This window comes from Anoplolepis gracilipes, chromosome 4 (genome assembly GCF_047496725.1).
Source record: "Anoplolepis gracilipes chromosome 4, ASM4749672v1, whole genome shotgun sequence".
NCBI classification, from domain to species: Eukaryota; Metazoa; Arthropoda; class Insecta; order Hymenoptera; family Formicidae; genus Anoplolepis; species Anoplolepis gracilipes.
In genome coordinates, this window is record NC_132973.1 from 10,355,881 (window position 1) to 10,371,841 (window position 15,961).

The following is a 15,961-nucleotide window of genomic DNA, read 5'->3' on the forward strand; positions in this document are numbered from 1 at the left end:
CTTATACCTTCTATTTCACGACAACAATGCTTTAGTAGGGCATTGTACATTATTTTTCCTATTATTATCTCTTAATATAATTACTAACTAGGGAAAAATTACTCAAATTTTTGATCATTTTAATCATTGTATATTACACTTTTATTTTATATTCGATTATAGATGTGTGATTTTTCTTGTTAAATATATTTAAAAAATTTTTCATATATATTTATTAAATAAATATGATACTATTACAAAATCAAATATTTACAAGAAAAAGTATTGGGTTTCTCTCTATTTTTTAACTTTATTAGATATATATATATATATATATATATATATATCTAATTGTTAAATATTTACACCTAGACTATAATGAACTTTCTCATATTATTCTACAGCTTTCAGAAAGAATTTGCATCTGGAATTTTTCCCTTGAATAAGTTTTCTTCGTGATGGCGGGGCGCGAAGAAATACGCTGTTGACTTTGAAAGGTGTTTGTGACGAAAGAAATCAGCGCTCGTCTATCACAATTTTGCAAAACGAAGAGAATATGGTGTATTACTCTTGATGGAGAGAAGGTATGTATTGCACGCTCTTCAAAATGTAACAGAAATCATTACTGTTATTTTTTTTTCGTTTTCCTGCCGAGGACATTTTCCCTCTAAAAAATTCCTTTTAAATATGGAAAGTTTGTTCCCCACAATAATTTTTAAAATTGCGGACTTCTACCATCTTACAAACAAAGTTCAAAACTAGATTTTATATCATCATTTACATTACTTCTTTCCTTGTATAAGACTATATTTGGAAAAAATATATTGCGCTTGGTGAAAAATATGGTAATAATTGTATTTATATTATTTTAAGAATTAACGCTACTCACAATTAAATATAAAAGTTAACGAATATTAAGTTATGACAAGGGTTTTTGAAAAACGACGTAAGTATAAATAGCATAAAATACTACAAAATAAAAATATAAGTAAAAATAAATTACTTGTAATTGTTTCCGATATTTCGAAAAAATATAAATAATAAAATAAACTATGGCTATATTCAAAATAAATTTTTTCCCTGTTTAAAAACAGAAGACAAACACTTATGTACTGGTTAAAGAATTCTGAAAGATTTTATCTTAATAGAAAGGAAAAATTTCATTATAGAAAGATTTTATCTGCAGCATAAAAACTCGCAAATACATTTCTTCTATAACTGTTTAATCATATACATTGTATACAACATTAAATATATTAAAATTGGAAATATGTATATTTCGTCATATCTTTTATTTAAATATTAAAATAGATACATTCTTATGATTTTTATTTTTTCTTAAGTGCAAGTGCATACTTATAAATATATGAGATCTAACGATAAAATTTGCGAACTCGTGATTGAAACATCAATATATGTATATTTAAGCAAGCTAAGCTAGAACATAATCTTCTTTAAAATAGTCTCTTTGGGATGATATCCAACGTTTCTTCCATTTTACATAACATTTCTCAAACTCTCAGTTTGTGTTATAGTTCAAATGAATCTTATATCACGACGATGCAGCTGCATATATGACTGCGTTTCTGGGAGTTTCTGACCAACAAACAAATTATTATGCTTCTTACTTACTGTATTTTGCTTTTTGGTTTCTATTTCAAAAAAATATTATATTTTTTTTCGTGATATATGTAATATTTTGCGACAATTCATAGAGAACATTCAGCATAATTTGGAGGAATTTATTTCTAAACAATTTTTGCCCAAAAAGATGACATCAAATCATCGTCATTATAAGTACGGTGTGTGTATGTCTTTTTTCACTTTTATCACCACTTTTAAATGAACTGTATACATTTTTGTTTGATAATTATAAATTTAATGTGATGCATTTGCTTTATAATCTGACTACCAACATAAGGTACCCATTTAATTAACACCTGATATTTTATTATAATTCCGAAACATCGCCAAATTATCATGCATAAGTTTATCAATAATAGTAATAATTGATAATACTGTTTGATTGATTATAATGATGCATTTAATTCTAATAGAATAGTATTTCATAGAGAATTTAGATATATGTAGAGAGTTAAAATATCATGTATTAATATATTGTAATCAGCTGTACAAAATGTAAAAAGGTTGAATTAATATTATATTAATAGCAATACAATTTCTTGGTATTTATCATTAATTATAGAAGTATTTTTTCAAATTTTAAAGTTCTTTGTATAAAATAAAATTAATATCTCATAACTTTTTCAAAATTGTTAAAATCAAATAATTTATGTAAAAATATTAATTGTTTTCAAGAAAAATATTTTTTTATTTACCATATAAATGCATTTTTAATAAATTGTTATTAGAAATAAATGATATTAATATTACATTATAATAACATTTTATCAAAATAGCTATATAATTTTATTATCTGAAATATATGACACTCAAACAAAATGTTTTCTATTTAAAAAATTAAAAAAATGATTATTTAATTATATATAAGACTTTCTCTCTCCCTCTCTCTCTCTCTCTCTCTCTCTCTCTCTCTCTATCAAGTTAATAAAATTTATTAACATAATTACATATATATTTCTTGGAACACTTGGAAATCTGTTGATATATTAGATTCAATTCAAATACTGCAGTTAATTAGCCGAGAATGTGTATTTTACATAAAGATAAATAAGCATTATGAGTTATTTTTATTAATAACGTATATTACATCTATCAATTATTATTACATTGGATGTACTTTTACAATAACATAAAATACAATGGAATTTTTAATACAATAGAAAAAATTACAATAGTACATTAGCACATATTATATTTAATACACTATACATGTACGTAAACTAGATATAAATAATAAAATAATAGAAACTTTTTTTTCTTTATATTAATTAAATATATCAAGCAGAAAAAAGCAAAAATATAACTGTACTATAATTTAATAATAAGTTATGCATGAAAATAAGCGACTGAGATTTAGTTGTATATTAGATCTTATTGTTAGATTTCTTCTAAAATATATAATGAATTTTATCAATTCTAATTCTGCGATCCTTTTGCGAAACACGCAAGCACGTAGAACGAGTTACATTTCACAATTCTCTCTTGCGTGTAATCCGTTCATTAGAGTCTGTTTGCTTCTTACTTCCAATATCCACGCGAATACAATAAGTACGAGCTTGCAATAAGCTTTATGAGTTCTTGAGTAAGATCCTTTAAGAATATTGTACTATATGCTATTAGCATTAGCAAAAGTAGATTAAAAAATTACCACATTTTTTATTCTTAAACGGAACAGTTTTAAAATATCGTTTAATTAGGATACGATTTCTTGAATGGAGAATCACATAAGTCCCATTCGTGTGGAAAACTTGGCGCGCTATCTACTATCTGGAGCGCGTGTTCGAAATTTTAAACATTACACGATCACGAGGCGATGCCTTCGGAATAGTAGCCTGAATGAAATGAAATGCCTGTTCGTGAAACTGCCGACATATGTATTCACGATATCACGAATAGGCAATAAAAAAATAAAGAATGAAAAAGATCGTAGGAAATCTTCGAGTGAAAAAACAAATGTGACTAAATTTACATGTATTATGTATAACCAACTGTTTAAATTTAAATTTAATATCTCGTCGATAAAATAAATGATTCACATTAAAAAAAGATACACACTGTTATCGCAATATTTTAATAATTGAACTCATTTCATATATATAAAATATATATAAAAAAAAAATTCATATATAAACTCATTATTTCATATGCTGATGTAAAAAAAACGAAAATAATGAAAAGTCTATGTCATATAATCTGATATACGTAATATTACATTTCCCATTCCTTGTCCAACTGAACATATTATTTTGATTGCAAAAATAAATTATCGTGATAGTGTAAAGTATATATATTGGATAGAGAGTATCTTCTTTTCACGTCACGTCCCTGTCATAACGATAATTTGAACGTTCGGCCCGCGCACAGAAGTCTGATCATATTTTTCTCATTACGCGAAACTCGCGAGTGAGTTTAAATTCAAAAGATATCCTCCAGTCGAGTGGATCAGGCGACGCCATGTAGAAAGCCGAATCGATGCGGATGTTATCGGTGACTTTGCTAAAGTGGTTAAGAGATGATATAAAAAAATAAAAGAAAAATGGACGAATAAGTGAGTCAGAAAAGGTCATCGCTGACCTACATTAAAGCAAATGTTTACTCCTCATTGATCATTGAGATGATGAAGATTCTAAGTTTTCCGGCCTGTCAAAGTAAAAAGTAATTTAAATTTTTAATACATTACGAATGGAGAATTAAAACTTGTTAATATTGATGATTAAAGTCTGGTATGTGTAATTTGTTACGAAACATATATTATATACATTTATATAATTTAAAATTTATTTGAAGTTGTTTAACATTTTAGTCTTTCTTACAATTTTTTAAAAAACTAATAGATTAATATTTTTTGTATAGACTGTAACAATCAAGAATATTTTAAATTACTGCACGCATCGCAGAATAAATTTTCGGCGTTTCCTTGGTTTTGAGAAAATTAAATAGACTCACAGTTAAACCTGAGAAACAGAAAATGAAAAACAAATTCTTGAATAATGGAAACAGTAACAGGGAATAAACCAAGCTTAAATTCTGGATAATTTTTATTTATATAATAAAAAAGCATTATTACTCTTTCTTTTATAATATGAATGCAATTAAAAATCTAATTAAGAAATTCTTACAAATATAAATATATTATTCAATAAAGAATAACTTAAAAAGCGTTCAGTTGAAAGATCTTCTCTTTAATATTTCTCGGAATAAACTTAGTTGGCTTTAAAATAAAATAAAAATCTAAATTTATTTGCAGGGTAAAATTTACGCGGTTAGAAACTTTAAAGATGTGAAATAAATCGTATAAATACTTGCGTTGCAAAAATCTTGGTCCGCTAATTATGATTGAGTTATTGTCACTAATTTGAAAAATACCTCGATTCGCATATGCAATGCAGCGTTCATTCGTCAACGTTAAAAGGAAGTGAAGAGGGAAAAATTATGACGTGGAGTGCTCAGCGTGGCATTGGATCATGCGCTATAACTTAGAGCAAAAGGCAGTAGTTAGCAGCAGCAGCAGTATTTCCCTGTCACTGGCAGTGCCCATATACGCTTGTTCATATAGGGGTACCTACGTATAAACCCGCCATAAGCACTGGACCCGCAGTGGACACGTGTGCCCGCACAGATGCGTTCTCTCGAATCATACGGACGTCCGATACTCGCGGATATCGAATGAGAAGGCGGAACGCATCGCAAATGACGAAAGGTTGATTAGTCGCAATCAGATTGTTGCGAGCAGATTACACAGCGTGTTTGCTCGTTCCATACCACCTCTGCATTACTGGGCTGCACGTTAATGTTTCCGTCACTATCTTACCTAAACTGTATGTTTAATTTATGCGCTGCAATATCAAGCAACGCGACGACAAAAAGCGCGATTGGCCTTGATCTATGTTCTTGGCATATCATCGAAGTGTTATCAAGATAGGGAAATCGGAATTTTTATTTATGCCATGATATTTACAAGCGGGAAAATTATTTCTTAACTTAAATGGATCTCATATTATGATTTTCTCTTATATTGTTATTATTATTTCCAAATTAAGAAAATAAAATAACACATGAATCGGCGAATCGAATAAATCAACTATTAGAAAAAATAATTGATTGATAAGTAAAACGTGAAATATTATAATATAAATCATCGATACAATTTGTGAATGAATGATTCTGGGTACGCAGACAAATATTAAAAAAGTCGCTGATAGTGATATACTTTACATTATTATATTACATTTAAAAAATATAATACAATTTTAATATAGTCTCTCTCTCTCTCTCTTTCCCTAGATTTTATTTTAAAAAACTTTATGTATTTTAAATATTTATGTAAATATTACTTTAAATGTTTCATAAAATGTTATAATAATTATAAGATTTGTATATAAATTATTTTAACATGTTTAAAATATTTTAAAAGTATTAAAAAAAATTATTTAAATATTTAATATCACAAAATTAAATTTTTATATTTTTGATATAAAATCTCTCTCAATGAATACACTTTGATATTGGATTCAGTACGCGAAAATATTATCCTAAAAGGAAAGTAAGTGCCCAAAAACATGCATTGTAATTCTAATCCTGTTTCTCATCAATATATTATATTAGTCATATATCTGTATCTTATGTGATATAGACTGTATAGTGACTTTTTCCTGTACTCTTGTCTCATGTATAATTATATTGACGAATTGTTCTAAAATAATTTAGCTCGATTATCACGCGCGATGAGAGGTTGCCCTTTCATTTTCTACATTGTTTAAATTGTTCGAAAATTGATATTTCTCTTTTATCACGTCTACATGCCGCTATGATATTGCTCGTGAAGTCTAGCATACTGATATTTCATAATAAATTGTGGTTAAGCAAATTTTCAATCGGTCTTAGACGCGAATACCTGCATTAGAAAATGAGAGTCAGAACGAGTCTCATTCAACATTGGTCACATCGATTGATTCTGTCTTCTTCCGCTTCAAACTTAATACAAAATTACTATTGCTCGACTCGTCGATTCGAAGCGCAATCATCCGCGAAACGGAATATTGTTCGCTTATTCTTGATTGTGGAATTCGTACAATTAGGAAGTACTGTGCAAAGTTTCGCGCGTTGATTTTCACAATTCGCGTACGCCCATCATTAACGTTAATGTATTTTCGCAATCGAGTGCAATACGTGAGTGCAACGAACCTGAGAAGGAAGATATCTATCAATCTTTAAGAGGAGGAGATCTAAGAGCTATCGGAACAATCCCGGGGCGAATAATTTATCTATTTTATTATTTTTTATTCACGTGCGCTCTGGTTTATTTAGTTTGTTTATTTGAAGTTAAACAAGAATTAAAGAAAAAAACTTTTACATTTTATAAAAAATAACTTATACCTAAGAAGAATAAGCTTTTCAGAATATATATACATATGTAATTACTTTATTACGTTCATACATACACATGCACATATATACATACATACATAATACCTATGTACACATATGTTTATTATTGTATGCGTTTTAAACAAAAATAATGCAATAATACATTTTTTAAATATATTAATTATTTTCTGTCATAATTTAGATTTTTAGATGTTATATTTGTATTACAGAGAAAGAGAGAGAGAGAGAGATATTGAGATAAGTTCAATATAGTTAATGCCGCTATTGCGCATCGATCGATCAGTGACAAACTTTTATTTTATAATAAAAAAAAGTGTCGAATACACACATATATGTCTTAATTTTTTATTTTTTTAAACTTTTACTTGTTGCGTACAAAATATTTAGATATTTTTTATATAAAAGTTAACGTGTATTTTTTGTTTTATCTTTAAAAAGTTTTTTTTTAATTTAAATATATACATACACATCATAAAAAGAGTACAAAATTACTACTACATTAGCAATTCTTCTCGATTTGATGAAGATTAATGCATACATAATATATAATATATATTCAAATTTTTACACTCGACGCAAATAATTATTTATTAAATCTTCCATTGTTATTGCATTCCAAGTTAGTGTGTTGTACATACACATTTTGTCATTATAAAAATTTGAATTATCTCCGCAACAAATAAGCTTCATGATGAACGTTGCTTATTATGTCGATGTCGGAAAGAGATATCCTCGACGGAAATCGAACGCCATCCACGCATTCTGCTTGAAAGTAGTGACGCATTGAATCCCGTTTTCGATGAAAGCATTAATAACAGGCTTTCGCGCACATCAAAGCATTCGACAACAGATATTTTTTGTTGATAAAATGGGCGGTCATCGGAACCAGATAATTTATCTATCCGCGCGTCGTCAAAAAAACAATTTTCGTTGCAAATGAGTTTTCGATGGATGCAAAATGAGAGCTGAAAAAAATACTACTGCGGTACCGCGTTTTAAAACTATAGAGCCGACGCAATCTGACATGCGCAATGTACGAAGATAGTATTGTTTGCCATTTTTCAGTTGTCTCTCTGCACTTTTTTCACCACACATCCGGATGTTTGTGCGAATATTTCATTTAATAGTATATAATGCTATACGTTTAAATTCGCATTTTTTAGACCGACATTTTTAAATAAAGTACCCTTAAAAATATTTGTAAAAATATCACGGATGACTAAATTATGAAAAAGGCTGAATTTATGAAACGCTTTTTTCATTAAAATTTTTATTACCTTGGATTATTTAAATATAACGATAAAATTATTTTAGCTTAATAATATAGATTTAAAAAAAGCTTCTTCCAATAATCATGTATTTTAGATGGATGCTTTGCTTTTCGAAGATAAAATAAATTTAAGACATTAAACGAATAGAACCAATAATATCCATCGTTTTTGTGAATATCAAGCAATTATGCATTAAAATTAAAAAAGGGAATAATAAAAATTCCGAAAGTATCATTTTTATATTTTTTTAGAGTATTATTACAAAGAGACATTTATAGATAAAAATATATAGTCATTGACCTAACAATTTTATTTAATTATTTGATATATATTTGATGTATGTATTTATACATTTTCAAATTAATAGACCTAATAAACAGCAAGAGATTTTAGTAAATACGATTATTTCTAAAATAAAGACTGGATATTCAAAAATTCTAGAAACAAAAATTTTCATTAAAAGAAGCAGCAATTAAAAAGAAATTAAAAATATAAAATTACTTATGATATTTATAAATCACTTAAGTGAAGTATGATTGGGAAAATGATTATATGTTGGAATGTAGACGATTTTTATATTCTTGAATATTTTAATAGTATTAATCAAACGACACACACAAACACATATATTATACAAATTTTTTATATATTAAGTGTATATTAATATTATTATATATAGTACTGTATATAATACATACATACATACATACATATACGTATAAAAATATTTTTTATATATAAAATTTGTGAATACTTTTGAAAAATATATAGTATAAGATTTAATGTAATCTTAAACTTAAAATTACTATAATACACTTTATTATAATTTAATTAAATTAAATTACATTGTAACTTAATTATTTTTTTAAAATAATCTCTTAAATATATAAATAGTGAAATGTCATCGATATAACAATCAACTGTAAACAGAAGTAGTCATTTCTCAATTAATACAATTGCGGTTTCGCGCTCGATTTCAGTCAGCTAAAATCAATTGGATTTTGCGTATTTGCGCACCGCGAGCACGCTTTGCACACTCTGACTCGTTAATTAGATACGAGAGCTTCGTTAAAAATATCATTTGCCTTGATAATTTGAGGTGTGCGCTTGACATACGCGACAAACAATGCATATGTATTATAGAGTTTGCTGCTACAATCCGCGACTACGTCATAGTCCTTGCAAATAAATTACGTTAATAATTAATTGATCGATCAATCAGTGTATACTAATTCATTTAACTCAGCAAAATTGTTTTTTTTTTTTTTTTTTTTTATTATATACAATTACAAATACCGTTTCATAAAAAAATTTTTTTTAATGTTTAATTAAATAAAAGTATTAATTATAAAAATTTTCTTGCTGAATCGTGGAAAAGCTACAGCCGGATAAGCTTGCAATAATTTTAGTAGTAATTATAATAATTGTAATAGTTATAATTATACTGCAGGATAGAAATATTTTTTATGCAAAAACATTTTAAAAGTTTATCTAAAAGTTGTATTTGTGAAAATTGTTTTTGCATAAAAAATATTTGTAAAGTGTAATTATAACTATTATTATTACTCTTATCATTACTATTATAATTATAGAGAAGAGAGAGTACAGGGAAAATAAATAGTTTTCCGTTTTATTACCAAAAAATAATAAAAAAAAGATTTTCTATTTTTTTCAGTATGTTGCACCAACTCGAAAAAATTGAAAAAATTTGAGAGTACTGAGACATATAAATAGAGTATTCTATAAAAGTTTGGTGATTGAACCTCGAAAGGAACATGTTAAAACAGCCATTTTTTAATTTTATTCTTTTTTTAAAAATCGAGCTTTTATTCGAGATTGAGAATGAAAAAATATTTTTTTTGTGTCTTTGGTTGATAAATGTTTAGAAAAAATCGATATGGAATCATCTCAAATATTTATAAAAAAGAAAAATAAAAACTGAAAATGACGTCTCGATAACTCAAGAAATAATAAAGTTAGGGAGTTGAAATTTTAAGGAAAATTTTTTTTACAGTGAGGACATGACAGGCCAAATGTTATTTCAAAACTCGTCGGGGGGACTTTTAGTATGCTTATCCGGCTTATAGCCTTTGCTACAGATAAGTATGTCAAAAATATTTGAACAGACGTTTCTTGCATAAAGTTAGGTATATATACATACATTCATACATACATACATACATATATATATATATATATATATAATAGGTATATACATATATTTAAAATTTATTTTTAATTTACTTTAAATAAGAAGTATATTTCTCAATAGAGCAAATTAAAAATATGCTTATAAATTATTTAACTAATAGACGATAATACACAAGTAAATTGAAAAGTAAATTGAAGAAAATCAATAAATCTATAATGGTCAGTTTTATCGAATTAATAATAATAATTAAACTTTTTATATACATCTTTTATTGTTATATATGTAAATTGCTAGTTAATCCAGAAAAAGACTAAGAATAAAATTAAATTACATTAAAAAAATATATAATTTACCAAATCATCTATATTAATTTGCTTATTAATATTAATTAACCTATTGATTTCTTTTTACAAATAAGATTTCTACTTTAAAAATAAATAAAAACTAAAACAATGAAATTATAATTGTAAATTATCTACATTAAAATCTAAAATTATGTTTTATTGATTTAATAAGTTCATATTTATATTCGACCAAAGATGGCAGCACTTTTTGGGATAGTTTAAAAAAAAATATTTGCTGAATGCAATTTTGTCCAACAATATTAAATCACACTACCATATGTGCCTGTTTAAATATATTCATAAAAATTGATATTACGTAATAATATAAAATCATTTAAAAGTATCTAAATTATATATTTTTTTCGTAGTTTTGTATTTCTATATACCTATATGCAACATTAATCAATTAACTCAAATTTTATAATAAAAAAACAACTTTTATAATAAATAAACGTTTTATCTCATTTCCAATAAATTAAAATAAAATAAAAATTATAAATACCTACAGAGATAAATATTCATACTGTGTATCAGGAGCTTTTAAGCTTTCCTGTAATCGGTATATAAGCGACATTGTCCGACAGAACCAACATAAACGAACTGAGGTAACAACTTATCGAACTGAGGTAAATCTTGAATAGTAAAAGCACATGAGATAAATAACAAAAAAAATATATAATAAATTAGTTGCCTAAAATATATAATTTTCTATACAAAATAAAATTTTATTACATATAAAGTAATGAATAATGAATTACTTGGTATTTCTCATGTATAAAAAAAATGTATATATATTATATACATTCGTTGGCTTATTATTGCTTCTGAAGATAAAAATTATATACGTTTCCTAATATTTCATACGTTGATAATTTGATGATAAATATTATTTTTATAATTTCTTCTGCATATAAGATCAAGAATGTATGTACCTACTTACAGCAAAATTCAATTTGCAATCAGTGGTTATTAATTATATACCTTTTAAGATAAAATAAAAACACGAGAGTCAATAATAAAGATTTTGACGAAGTAAAGGTTGCTCTTCCTATTATGCGTTATTTGAGATTCAATATATGTATGTCAACGCATTCTTTCGCAACATGAAGTATGTGAAGATTGCTTGAACGAAGAGAACTCTCTTAGATTTAGCCTTGGCAATTTCTTTGAGAGAGAAAATACACGAAGAGAATTTTAAAGTAGCCAAATTTAATTTCTTAAATAAATCGAGAAATAGAACATCACGTCCATAAATTGGATAAAAATTCAGATTGCATACTTTTTTTCATTACTTATTTTCTTATTTCATTAGAAAAATCGCAAGTAGAACAAGTTAAAAGAACATAAAACGGAATCTTGTAACGGAAAAGGATCTGCATAATGAAAAGCTTTCAACCGCTGCGAAGAAGCGTCAAGAAATTTGAACGAGAGAAGAGATTCGCTCATCTCTTCTCGAGAATATTGTAGAACTATTCCGGATACATCGTATTGTATTGTCCAGTCACAATTTGTGGTGTTTTTAAGAAGATCGATGCGACCGAGTTTTCGAAGTCTGGACAACGGCCAGATCTTGATTTCGCTTCGAAGAGTACGGTGAATGCCCCGTCTCGATTTTACACACCGCAAATTCGCCAAAGCTTTTACTTACGACGAACTAAAAACTGTCGGATTGCCGCCAAAGTGATCAACAGCAAATTCGTAAGAGAGAATTGCACATGATACACGAAGCGGTCGGCTCTTGAATTTCGTGAATGAATAAAACGTGTACGATAAAACAATAATCTTTTCCGGTTTGACGACGTGATAAATTTTCGCATGAAATTTAAGGATTGTCAAGAGTTATATATACGTCGTCCAGCTTGAAGTACGTAGTTTCAGACCGAGGTATAGTATCTCGAGTCCTTGGAAACACAGCCTCGGTATAATAAGAAACTCGAGGCTGAGTAATGTCCAGTTATATTTCTTGGACTTCACGACGGCCGAAACTCTTTTAACCTATCTCTCTTCTCTTCTGTTCTCGACTTTCTTTTTCTCCCTCTTGGGGGAAGCTCGAATATTTCGGAGCAGTCTTATAACGCTTGATGGATTGTTAAATCCACGCGGATCACCGTAAATTAAATCACTTATTCCAATAAGAAATTTTGTGATAATATTATAAAGATTCAAACTGTTTTTAGAAATATTTCAGAGAACTATCTCTCAAAACCTTTTATGCGAATAACTAGTTATTATTTAAGATGTTCACCTATTTAAAAGATTCGATCAAATGACGCAAGTAGTATCGTGACGCCAAAAACATGAAAAATGATTGGCCGTCCAATTAATTGAATCAATGAAAGTAGATATCATGATTAAAGTAAATAAGAAAATTTTACCAAAAATCAATAAATTCCTATATCGATGGTTTTCAATGAAAACATTCACTTTGTTCCTTCATCTCATGTGTGTTTCACTAATTATGGCATAAGATTCTCAAAAAATCTATTAATTGATTCTTCTTTATCAGTGAAATTTCATTATTTTCAGTGCTATATTTATAACTGAAATTATTGCTAATATATATGTATATACAGGGTGTCCCCAATTTAAATGCAAAACTTTGGAAGTGTGTAGGGAACAGAAAAACTAAGACAAAAAATCCTTTAGAGATTTGCTCGTTTTTGCTTCATTTTGGAGAAAATCGCAAAAATTCAATTTCTCATTGTCAGTTGCTCTCTTAAGTTCATTGGCACCGAATAACTTTCTGCTTCAAGGTTCCTTACATATGTAAATACTTGATCCTTTACATTCTTTTATTTGTTTACATTATTGCTTTCTCCTACGAGTCCTTAATCAGTCTTTAGTAAGTTGTACCAGAACAATGTCTAACTGCAATTAATGCGGTCAGTGCTAGATGTAACGCTTGCATTGCTACAGAGGGCAGCATTTTGAACAATATCTGTATTAAATAAATGATAACATGAAGAAAATGTAAATAAATAAGTAAAAAAACGAAAACTTATTTTGTTTCTTTTTTTACGACTTTTTCCAAAATGGTGCAAATCTCTAAAGGACTTTTTGTCTTAGTTTCGATCTCCTACATGCTCCCGAAGTTTTGCCATTTAAATTGGGGACATTCTGTATATAAATGATACTACTAATTCCATTTAAGAGAGTACATTTAGAACATCCAATTATATAAAATGTAAATGCTATCAAGAAGGTTATCTTTATAAGGTTATAATGTATGATAATATCTTGAATTCAATGTGAATTCAATTAATAATAACTGATATTACTCAATGTAATAATACAATAATCTTGCCTCTTTCGTAGATTTATGCTAAATTACATCACAGTATGTATTAATATATTAATTGCAAAGTCTATATATATATATATATATATATATATATATATATAAAGGTTTTACAATATGCTGCAATAAAACTTGAATTTCCATAATAATAAAAAAATAATAAAATTTCTTTAATAAAAATTTTCTATAAGAAAAGGTAAAAAACGCGTGCCAAGTACATAAAAAATATTTTAATTTGTATGCAACACAAAGTTGCAATAATAATATAATATTATAATTATTATATATATTTTCCTTAAAAGTTTTAGCTCGACATAAACAAATTGTTTACTTTTTTTTAGAAAGTAAAGTAGAAAAAAATTCTAAAACTCTGTTTAAAATCAAGATAAACATCGAAAATTACACAGCGCGCAATCTTTTTATACATATAATTTCTAGTTTATATTCCCAAGTAAAACAAAAAATAATTCGTCGCATGGGAAAATGGAGAAAAACCAACGGTATCTGATCGTGAGCAAAAAAATGAACGAAGAAAATAATGTAAGAATATTTTCCACGGAATATATATGCGTTGTATTATGATATCGCGACATCGAAAAGAAGAGATATTGGGGGCGAAGCGGCACTCCTCGATCTTCGAGACGGAAAATATTTAGATATTGGCGCAACCTCTAGAGACTTCATTTTACAAATGTATACATTGATAAAAAACTTTTTCTCTTTATATTTCAATCTCTTTGAAAATATAGTGATTGGAAAAGTCTGTAAAACGTGTTACTTTGTATGTGAACTAACATATAAAAGTATCACCAAGCATGCACGTGAATTAAATGGAAGAGTGCACAATTTCTTATATTTAAATATATATATTTGTAATTATTTAACGCATTAAATATCACGGATTTTTCTTTTAATTCCAATAAAGTTTTATTCAGTTTTTTCAATTATGTTTTGTTTAGTAATGTAATAGTTTTATTTAACTAGTATACATTTTTTAATAAAAATTATTTTGTTTTATTTTCTCTTATAATCATGTGCTTAAGTCACTAATATACTCATCCATTGTATTAGTCTTCTCTGTTGACATTATGTTTACTTCAGCTACGTTGCATGTCTCATTTCCTTGTTTGTTCTTGCAATCCTTTCACAACTGTATTAGCTCGCACATAAACGTTGCTTTCGCTGCGACAGAGTCGCAGTATTCTTCGCATTTTCGAGGTTTTCGACATAGACCACGGCGCGTAGAGTCGCGCTGTAATTTAATCAACGTTCACTAATTAATCAAGCTTCAATTAGTTCAAGTTACGAAGGTCCGACGATTATAGTTTGAGAGGAACACAGGACCAGCTGCGAAAGGCATGAAGAGAAGGAAAGAAGAAGAGAGAATAGAACAGAACAGTGAGTCACGTCGAAGTCGATCGACAAACGAGTTACCCAATTTTCTTCGAAATTACGTTTCGTGACCTAATTTTGCGCGTGAAAGTAAGAATGACAGAGAAGGCGAACCGTCTCTTCGTTTTGTTAAAGTTTTAATATTCGAGGACGTGTCAATTGACAAACGCAATTCGCGACACATCTGCAAAGGCAGATGATATTTAATCATTATATTTCGATATCTGCAGCATCTCTGGGACAACTTTGTTTGGTTTCCAATCTCCTGAAAAAAAGATTGCTGTAAGTAAGAAACAAAGTATCTGTCGTACGTATGTCATCCTACTTATATCGCACCTTTACAATCAGAAATCGTGCGCGAGCTGCAACAATTTATATAAGTCAGATCTTAACTGCTGTGCGCCTGTCACCGACTGTTACGTGGAGACATTGCCTTGTGACATTTTCCAACTACCGGAGCCTCATGAGAAATAGTACGGATGCGGCAGAAAAT